Source organism: Bufo gargarizans, chromosome 6, assembly GCF_014858855.1.
Source record: "Bufo gargarizans isolate SCDJY-AF-19 chromosome 6, ASM1485885v1, whole genome shotgun sequence".
Classification (NCBI taxonomy): Eukaryota; Metazoa; Chordata; class Amphibia; order Anura; family Bufonidae; genus Bufo; species Bufo gargarizans.
Genome location: NC_058085.1, coordinates 76,085,799 through 76,095,526, shown reverse-complemented (window position 1 = coordinate 76,095,526; position 9,728 = coordinate 76,085,799). Strand labels below are relative to the sequence as shown.

The window sequence follows — 9,728 nt, the reverse complement described above, 5'->3', positions numbered from 1 at the left end:
TACAAAAGGGTCAATTCTAAGGAACAACTCAGCAGACTGCCCAGGTGTGCACAACAGGCCCAAATCCAAAGAGAGGTGCACGGAGTGGAGGTCAAAAAACTGTATTCAGGTGCTATCCAAACACTTCATTCAGGTGATAAGCCAATTAACACAACAATTAAGCCATCAATCTTAATTGGATTTGGACTGTGAGAAGAGGTGACTGGCTGGCTGGGTTGCTTGGTGCTGGAACAAACCCACACACAGGTGATGCAATTAAGATATTGACAGGCTAGATGCAGCAGCACCAGGGATGCAGAAAGCAGCACAGCAAAACCCTGACAGAGGAAGGAGAAGCTGAAGTGCAGGACTGCTGAGGCAGGACACAGCAACTTTCCACTTGCTTGCTGGAAGGATCCTTGACATCCATCACTCAATTTCATTCTGTTTTTTGATACCAGATTAGAAGGGGTGCACTGGTCCTGGAGGTACTGCAATACCAGGTCAATGCGTGGAGTGGACAGAGCAAGCTCTTTTTCCATCTCCCTGTTCGAAAAATACATTTAATATATGGTCCCCAGATAGGGGACGTATCAGATATTAAACTGATAAGAACAGATTTTTTTTCCAGTTGATATTTACCCATCGAGGGGTAAAAATCGTTTATTAAAATCATAACAATATTACATCAGAAAATATAAAACCGTTTTTACAGGTGACATCATAAAAAACTACAGGTTTTATAAAATCATATAACTGAGGCCCACTCTCTTAAAAACCACTTGTGACACATAAAAGGCGTTCTTTTTTTATCAAATAAATAGTAATTATGCATTTCGTCTAAAACCATCTTTAAAACATTTTCTTCGGAAATAAGATCATTTTTAAAAACTAAAATATTCCGAGCTGACCATAGAGCTACTTTGACGCAGTTCGTGATCTTCCATGCCATAGTCCTTTTGATTCTTGAGGGGCACTCCAGACACCCATAAAAAACACCGTCCAATGATAAGGCTTTCAGTCCTGAGATTTTCTTCATCAAGGGGAACATTTTTATCCATATCTTCTGTGCGAAATAGCAATACCAGAATAAGTGGTAAACGTCCTCCTCCTCTCTACATGCTCCCCTAGGACACTCCGCGGTGCTTGACAATCCTCTTCGGTGCTGGAATGCCTGGCATGGAAGACACTCATGTACGCAGCTCCAGGCCAGGTCCTTCTGTGCGTTAAAAAGATAGTTTTCATTAATATTTTTCCAGGTCTGTCTACATTTGTTTTCATTAAAATTCTTAATAGGGGCCAGCAGTTTATTGTCATTAATATCTTTTAAAATCATCCTACTGTTTTTTTAAATCTCCGCCCTCTTTTGGCCAAGGTTAAAAGTATTCGTTATTTTTTCTAAAATCTTATAAGAAGCGGGTAGATTAAAAGAGTAGGGAGAATTTAAAACTGTCTTAAACCATCCGCACTTTCTCATAAAATACCCAGTGTTATAACGAATAAAAAATGACCAATAGTTATCCTTAAAAAGAGCATTAAAACAGTAGCTAGAATACTTGATTAACCTTCATTAGGAAAATACAAGCTTTGTACACCACTCCCTCCGCACGTATATTGGTGAATGGAACTGCTTCTCAAGATTTTAGGATCCGAAATGGCACTAGACAGGGGTGCCCGTTGTCTCCCCTTCTATTTATTATTTCTATTGAACCACTTTTAGCTAAAATCAGACAGAATAATAATATATCAGGTGTGAAAACTAATAGACTTAACCACAAGGCTGCAGCTTATGCAGACGACATATTATTCTTTATCACCAACCCGCTCACCTCTATCCCAAATCTTCTCTCGGAGCTAGACCAGTTCGGTACCCTATCTTTTTTCAAAGTTAACTTAACCAAATCTACGATTTTTAATGTTAACATAAATAGCCACATATGGGAGACCATAAAGTCGATTAGGTCTAAAGCCCACCGTCACATATTTTAGGTATCTAGGTGTGAACATCTCTAATAATTTAAATGACCTGTACCGACTGAATTTCTCCACTCTTATGCAGAAGATAAAAGCTGATCTAGAAGAATGGAATGATCTATCCATTTCATGGTTCGGTCGTATTAATTTAATTAAGATGATCACCCTCCCCAGGGTTTTGTATTTCCTTCAAGGTATCCCTATGGCACTACCAAAATTTTTTTACACGGCTGTTAAAAGGAAAATTCTTTCCTTTGTGTGGAAACGAGGGCAAAACCGGCTTTCATTTGATGTTCTGACGAGATCGAAACATAGGGGTGGACTTGGGCTTCCGGATATTGGTAAATATAGTGCTGCTGCGACCCTGACAAGGATCAAAGAATGGAACGTTTTTCCTCCCAGAAAACTCTGGGTAGATCTTGAAGAGGGATGTGCTCCATGCCCCCTCCATTACCTGATCTGGAAGACCAAGAGCAATAAACATCTTTATGCTAAAGTCGATAACCCCTACACCAAGCATACTATTCATGCTTGGCATAGTCTTACCAAGAAGCATACCATCCCACTCCCTAGCTGCCTGGAGCTCCCCTTACTAGCAGCAATCCCAAACGGTTGGAGATTGATCAGGAATAAGATTACCTCACATCCCAATGGCTATAGAATACCTTTGAAAGCCTTATACTCAGCCACCTCTCCAGTAGAGTACACCAAATATATGGAAAGTGGGGACCTCCCCAAATTTAATAGAAGGGAATACGACAAAATAACTAAGCATCTCTCAATGCTAAGCCCTCGAGACATGACTCAAAATAGTGAACACGATCTCACCAAATTGATGATTATTAAGACTCCCATAGCCCACGGAATTTCGAGGTTTTACTCTATCGTTAATAACACTATATCCTCCCCATCATTCATGTCTAGCTGGTCTAAAGAACTTAACAGACCATTTAACGAGCTAGAAACCATGGCGATTCTACATTCCTCTATTCCCAAAATTACGTCCACTAGACTCCAAGAATCGCACTATAAAATACTTTCCAGGTGGTATAGGACTCCTATTATCTTGAACAAAGTTAACACCGAGGTTCCTGCACACTGCTGGAGATGTGGTGAAGGTGTTGGGTCGATAACCCATATCTGGTATTCTTGCCCTAAGATTATGCCACTGTGGGGAAAATTCTACCAAATTGTTACTGAAATATACGGATCACATATAGAGATGAATGCAGAACTTGTTCTGCTTGGGCTATATAATAAAAAACATAACGCTATCAAAGACCGTCTGTTTCCCTTTCTCATTGCTGCGCTAAAAACCATAATCCCCAGACATTAACTGAGTGAGGAGGTCCCGTCTATACAGGACTGGATGGAGGAGGTCTTAACAATCAGTCGCTTCGAAAAATTAAAATGGAAAATTGCCGGCAGCCCTGAAAAGTACCTCAGGATCTGGACCAAGTGGTGTAGCTATATTTCCACTGGCAAACTTTCTAAGTTCTTTGACTAAAGCTCATATATTTAAATCTTTAATCATTTCTCTCTCCTTATGCTCTTGAATTTTCTAACAAAACATGTGACAATTTTTTCCTCTCCTCCACATTGTTTGACCCCCTGTTTTGTTTCCCTCTTCTTCCCTCCCCCCTTCCCACCCCTCCTTTCCCTTCACCATCTTCTGAATCAACTTCTGAACTGATTTATATTGATATTTTTTCTAAAAATCACGTTTCTTAATATGCTTTTTGAAATAATGAGGAAGTGTTATCCCTGTGATGTCACAACAGGTTATGATATGTACAAACTTCCATTTGTGATGGTGATGTTATATCACATTTTATATTATGTTAAACTTGTATCATTTTATTATTATACTTGTTAATAAAACAAAATTTACAAGAATACTTGATTAAAAGAGACGTCTTTATGTCTGTAAAATCTTTTCCACCTTTATTTTTAGGAAGCATTACCGTATCTCGTCACAGCTTGTCCATCTTGGAACCCCAGAAGAAATTAAAACAGGCCTTGTTAATTTTTAAAAAATACGGTCCGATGGAGGGAACACCATGCTAAGATATAATAAAATAGGTAAAACTATCATTTTGATAATTAAAACCTTCCCCTCCATCGTCAGCTTCCTTAGGTTCCACATGCATAATTTTTTACCTGTCTTTTCAGTAACCGTGTCCCAATTCCTGAGGCCGTCGTTGGACTCGCTGAAGGTGACGCCTAAAATCTTAATAGACTCAGACTCAGGAATGTTGATATCATTTAACACCATCTCTCCGACATTTAAAATATTACTTTTGTTAAAATTTATTTTAAAACCGGAGGCGCAACAGAAATACTCTACTTGTTTGATTGCCTTTTGGATTGCAAGGGTGTCCCTGCAAATTACTGCAACATCATCCATGTACCCCACTGCTTTAGCCTCTAGTCCCCCTCCGCCTGGCAGGGGGACTCCGCGTATCTGTTTATCTCGTCGTATCATGGTTAAAAGAGGCTCCAAGGCGCAAATAAAAAGCAGTGGGGACAAGGGACACCCCTGCTTTACACCAGATTTTAAAACAACATCCTGAGTCTTAAAACCATTGACTAAACTCTTGCTAGTACATTGGTTATAAAACGCTCTCAAAGATAATACAAACCCCTCTGGTATACCCATCTTCTTTAAAACTTTAAAAAGGTAAAAATACGACACGCGATCAAAAGCCTTTTCAAAGTCCAAAGATAAAATGGCAACTTTCCCGTTCCTTTCGTTCATATAGTTAATAATATCTTTTAAAAGGTTAATATTGTCCCAGATGCTTCTCCCGGGCACCCCGCAGACCTGGTTTTGGTGGATGATTTTATTAATTACTTTTTTTAGTCTATTAGCACATAGCTTTGCCATGATTTTGTAGTCACAGCAAAGCAATGTGATCGGTCTCCAATTTTTTATGTCTGTCTTATCGCCTTTTTTGTATAAAAAATCCCCTTCAGCAAGTCCTTCATAAAATGCTTGTCAACTTTTTTTCTCATTAAAAAGTTCAGAATAAAATTCATGGACTTTTTTGAGAATACCATTTATATTTCTTACCCCCCCAAGCTCCTCAATCTGGGCACGTTTTTTTTTAAAAAAATACCTGGAGCAGGTCTCGTTCTCTTCCAGGTGTTGTATTTTAGAACGAAACATTATCTCCTTACTTTTCTGCTCCAGGCACTGCGAAATTTCTTTTTTAATATCAGAAATTTCTTTTTTAACATCCATACCCAGATCGCGGAGCTTGTACTGTGTCTGCAGACGGGTATTTACATCATCATAAAATTTCTTTTTTTCTTGGGCCTTGAGCTTCCCCCTATTGATAAAAAAGGTCTTAATTCTCTTCTTCATGCTTTCCCACCATTCTGTAATAGGTCTTCTGGGGTTCCTTACCCGCCTGCAGTACTTGTAAAGCACAATAAAATCTGATAAAATTTTGGGGTCTTTTAAAAGGGAGACATTCAGTTTCCATGTTTTTTTCTTTTTGTGGTTGCCACCCAACTGCACCTTAAAAGACAATAATTTATGGTCTGAAAAAATATTGGTTAAAAGCTTACAATTAAGAGGCAGTACTTGATTAGAACAGAAGATAAAATCAATTCGGGATTTGCAGGTTGCGTTACCCCAGGTAACGCCGGCCTCTTCGGATAAATGACTATTACACTTTTTAAAAACGTCAGTGAGCTTAAAATCTATGACGATATTTTTGAGCAGAGAGCAGGATCTGTCATAGTTCCTGCTCACTGCGTTAGAGAACCGGCGTTCACCTCTTAAAATGCAATTAAAATCTCCTGCTAAAATCAATGGCTCTGAATCGTTGATAAAAAGAGGTAAAACTTCAAGCATCTCAGCCCTCTCTTTTTTATCAGTAAAACCATAAAAATTTAAAAACTGCCATCTAAAACCATCAATAAAAGCTTTAACCAATAAAATCCTCCCTGGTAAAATCTCATTAATATGGTCTATTAAAACATTTCCCTTGAATAAAATAGCTACACCCCCCGACTTGTTTTTATTTGACCCGGACCAAACGCAAGGTCCGAGCTTCCAGTCACTTTTATATTTTTTATAATTCTGACTGTGGGGGATGCAGCACTCCTGTAAAAAGAACACCGAAGCTGATAAAATAGATAAATAATTAAAAAGTGCGATTCGTCTGGATCTAGAATGCACGCTTCTGGTGTTCAGGGAAATGCCTTTTAAAATAGCCATAATAAAAGATTAAAAAGGGAGTTTATTGTCTTACCTCGGCACAGCCTAGACAGCATCAGCAGGCTCAGAGAGTTCCCCGCCGCTTTCTTTACCACCTAGCGCCCCAGATGTTACGGTATGCACGGATTCTGCAGGAGAGGAGCTACCATCGCTCAGCAGACCCCCCTCTCCCATTAGCATGCACTCCAGAGACATCTGCCACACAGGGCTATTGTACGCAACTTTAGGTCTAGGAGCCGCAGCGTCAACCCCCTCCCGCTCCGGGGCAGAGGGCCCACTGAGGACAGTTTCTGGTACTGTAGTAATTTCCTCAGGGTCACCACTCGGGTGAGAGGAAGGACCTAGTTGGCTGCCTCCGGGATCCGCCACTGGTCCCCCAGTTGGCATCCCCCCTTGGCTTTTCACCACCGGTGTTAGGTCACTCCTTTTTTTGGACGCCGCGGCTCCACCTGGATCCTCTGGAGTGTGCCCCAGGCGAATCAGCTTCATTCGATCCACCCCCGGTCTCCATCTCTGGAGGGGGCTTACTCGTCGGCTGATCACTGGACTTTCTCTTGTTCCGCTTCTCCCTCGGTTCACCTGTTTGGGGGGGTCCGCTGGTAGTATCCATCCGCTCTGGCTCCTCTCCTTGGGGCTGTGGTTTGGCCTGGTCACGTCTTTCTGGATCCGTCTGTCTCTCTGGCTGCGCCTCGGATTTCCTAAAAGGGCAATCACGTGAGAGGTGACCCATACGAGTACATGCATAACATCGTTTTCCTGCGGAGCATTCTCGGATGTCATGCTGGGTGCAACCCCAATTTTTGCATGTACTCATACAGTCAGTGTTAAAATGCCCGTAATTCTTACACAACCTGCAGTAAGGTGGCATATTAGAAAAAAACATATCACCTACCATGTCCCCAGTTTAAAACGTGCTGGGGGTAAGATGAGACCTCCTGGAAGTTTGGGATCACGGTTACCGATAACTTTAAAAAGCCACTTTCATGTCCAGATCCCGGCGGTGTTTAAAATTTTCGACAGTGAAATAATTTTCTTAAAATATTGAGATAAAAGGGCAGTGATAACATTTAGGTTAGCGAATGCCGAATACATTTTTATAACTACAGTAAAAGCTTCATCAATTTCATGTTCATAGATCTTAATACCTCGTAATCTTTCATCATTTATGCATTGTGGAACCTTTGCTAAAAAACTTTTAAAGATACCGTTTTGAGCAAAAGTTATATCATAAACACGCCTCCTTGGGTAGTCCTGTATGGCCAAGATCTCTTGCCTCTGAACGCCAAACACGCCATACAGGACTTTGTCTATTAAATAAAGCAGATTATATTGGTCTTTTTTACCCTCGGTGACATAAAAACGAACGGTATCTTTTATTTTCGCGTACTCCGGGATCTGGTGCTCATCATCTTCTTCTTTCCTTCGTATATTCTCTTTCAGTTTTTCTGTTCCGCCTCGGGATCCATCTTTCTTGGTCTCTTCCTTCCTTCCGTTATCTTTTGAATTTTTTCTTGAAGCTCCGCCATTCTTTTTCTTTCCCACTGTCATAAATCCATCATTATCGCCTCCTTCGATTCTTCCGGCTCCTCCGGTTCCTCCTACTCCTCCTCCGACTCCATCAACCCCTCCTCCTCCTCCTCCCGGGTCGTCATCTGCCATAGTTGGTAAGATGGCGCTGTTGTCTCTATAAAGCAAGGACAAAATGCTTCTCTTCAAGTCCTGAGACTCTCAGGGACGTCCCCGGGACTAAGCCTCTCTCCCAATAGCAGCAGGGGGGTGAAGTCCAGCCAATGAACCTGAACGATCCCCCCAGGCCGAGAGAGAGGGTACCCGGGTCCTACCTTCTGACACACAGACCAAGTGCAGCACCGAAGATTTTTATTTTATTTTTTAAGTTGACTATCCCAAGGGGATATATTTTATTAAAAACAATCTTTACATTAGAAATTCATAATAAATAAAAACAGTTTTACAGAAACATACAAAGTTAAGATATTATAATATTATATAATTGCCCCCCACTCTCTTAAAAACCATTTATGGCACATAAAAGGAGCATTTTTTTTGTCTATTAAATAATATTTATACATTTCTTCTAAAACCATTTTTAAAACATTTTCCTCAGAGATAAGATCATGTTTAAAACATAAAATATTCCTGGCCATCCACAGAGCTGATTTGACACAATTGGTGATCTTCCATGCCATAGTCTTCTTTATTCTTGAGGGGCATTCCAGACCTCCATAAAATACACCGTCCATTGTTAAAACCTTTAATCCAGAAATCTTCTTCATTAAGGGGAGCATTTTAGTCCATATCTTCTGTGCAAAATAACAGTACCAGAATAAATGAAAAATGTCCTCCTCCTCTCTGCATGCTCCCCTGGGACATTCCGCGGTGCTAGTCAATCCTCTTTGGTGCTGGAATGTCCGGCATGGAAGACACTCATGCACGCAGCTCCAGGCCAGGTCTTTCTGAGAATTAAAAAGATAATTAATATTTACGTCTTTCCATATTTGTTTGCATTTATTTTCACATTTATTTTCGTTAAAATTTTTAATAGGAATCATTATCTTTTCATCTTGAATTTCTTTTAAAATACTTTTACTATTTTTTAAAAATTCTACCCTTTTCCCAGTTAAATTAAAAGAGGTCACTATTTTTTCTAAAATCTTATAAGAGTTAGGTAGGTTAAAAGCATATGGGGAATTTAAAACCGTTTCAAACCATTTATTTTTCCTCATAAAATAACCAGTACCATAACGTAAAAAATAAGACCAATAATTTACTATTAAAACATAAACAGAAATATTTTATTAAAAGGAAGGCTTTTATATCAGGAAGGTCTTTACCGCCTTTATGTTTGGGAAGTACAACCAGATCTCTCCTTAGTTTGTCCATCCTAGAGCCCCAAAAGAAGTTAAAACAGGCTTTGTTAATCTTTTTTAAAAAACTATGAGATGGAGAAAAAACCATACTTAAATACATTAAAATCGGTAAAATAATCATTTTTATAATTAAAACCTTGCCTTCCATTGTTAATTTTCTCATATTCCACATGCATATCTTTTTATTTATATTTTCTGTCGCCGCGTCCCAACTCCCGAGGCCATCATTGGACTCACTGAAGGTGACACCTAAAAGCTTTACTGTCTCAGACTCAGGAATGTCAATGTCTCTTAAAATCATGTCTCCAATGTTTAAAATACAACTTTTATTAAAATTGACCTTAAAACCGGAGGAACCACAAAAATATTCAACTTGCTTGGAGGCTTTTTGTATTGACAGGGTGTCCCTGCAAATTACTGCCACATCATCCATGTACCCCACTACTTTGGCCTCTAGTCCCCCTGCGCCCGGCAGGGGGACACCACGTATCTGCTTGTCTTGTCTTAGCTTAATTAAATCTAGAGCGCAGATAAAAAGTAGTGGGGACTAGGGACACCCCTGTTTCACTCCTGATTTTAAAAGGACATCCTGAGTCTTAAAACCATTGATTAAAATCTTACTTGTACAATGGTCATAAAATGCTCTCAAGGATTGAATA

General features: G+C 39.8%; 1 non-coding gene across 1 annotated transcript; it reads right to left on the bottom strand.

Annotated features, from left to right (window-relative positions):
• Positions 1–445: 445 nt before the first annotated feature.
• Positions 446–643, bottom strand: LOC122942964. Its single transcript, XR_006390799.1, has one exon. It is a non-coding gene; the product is annotated as a U2 spliceosomal RNA (small nuclear RNA).
• Positions 644–9,728: the final 9,085 nt, after the last annotated feature.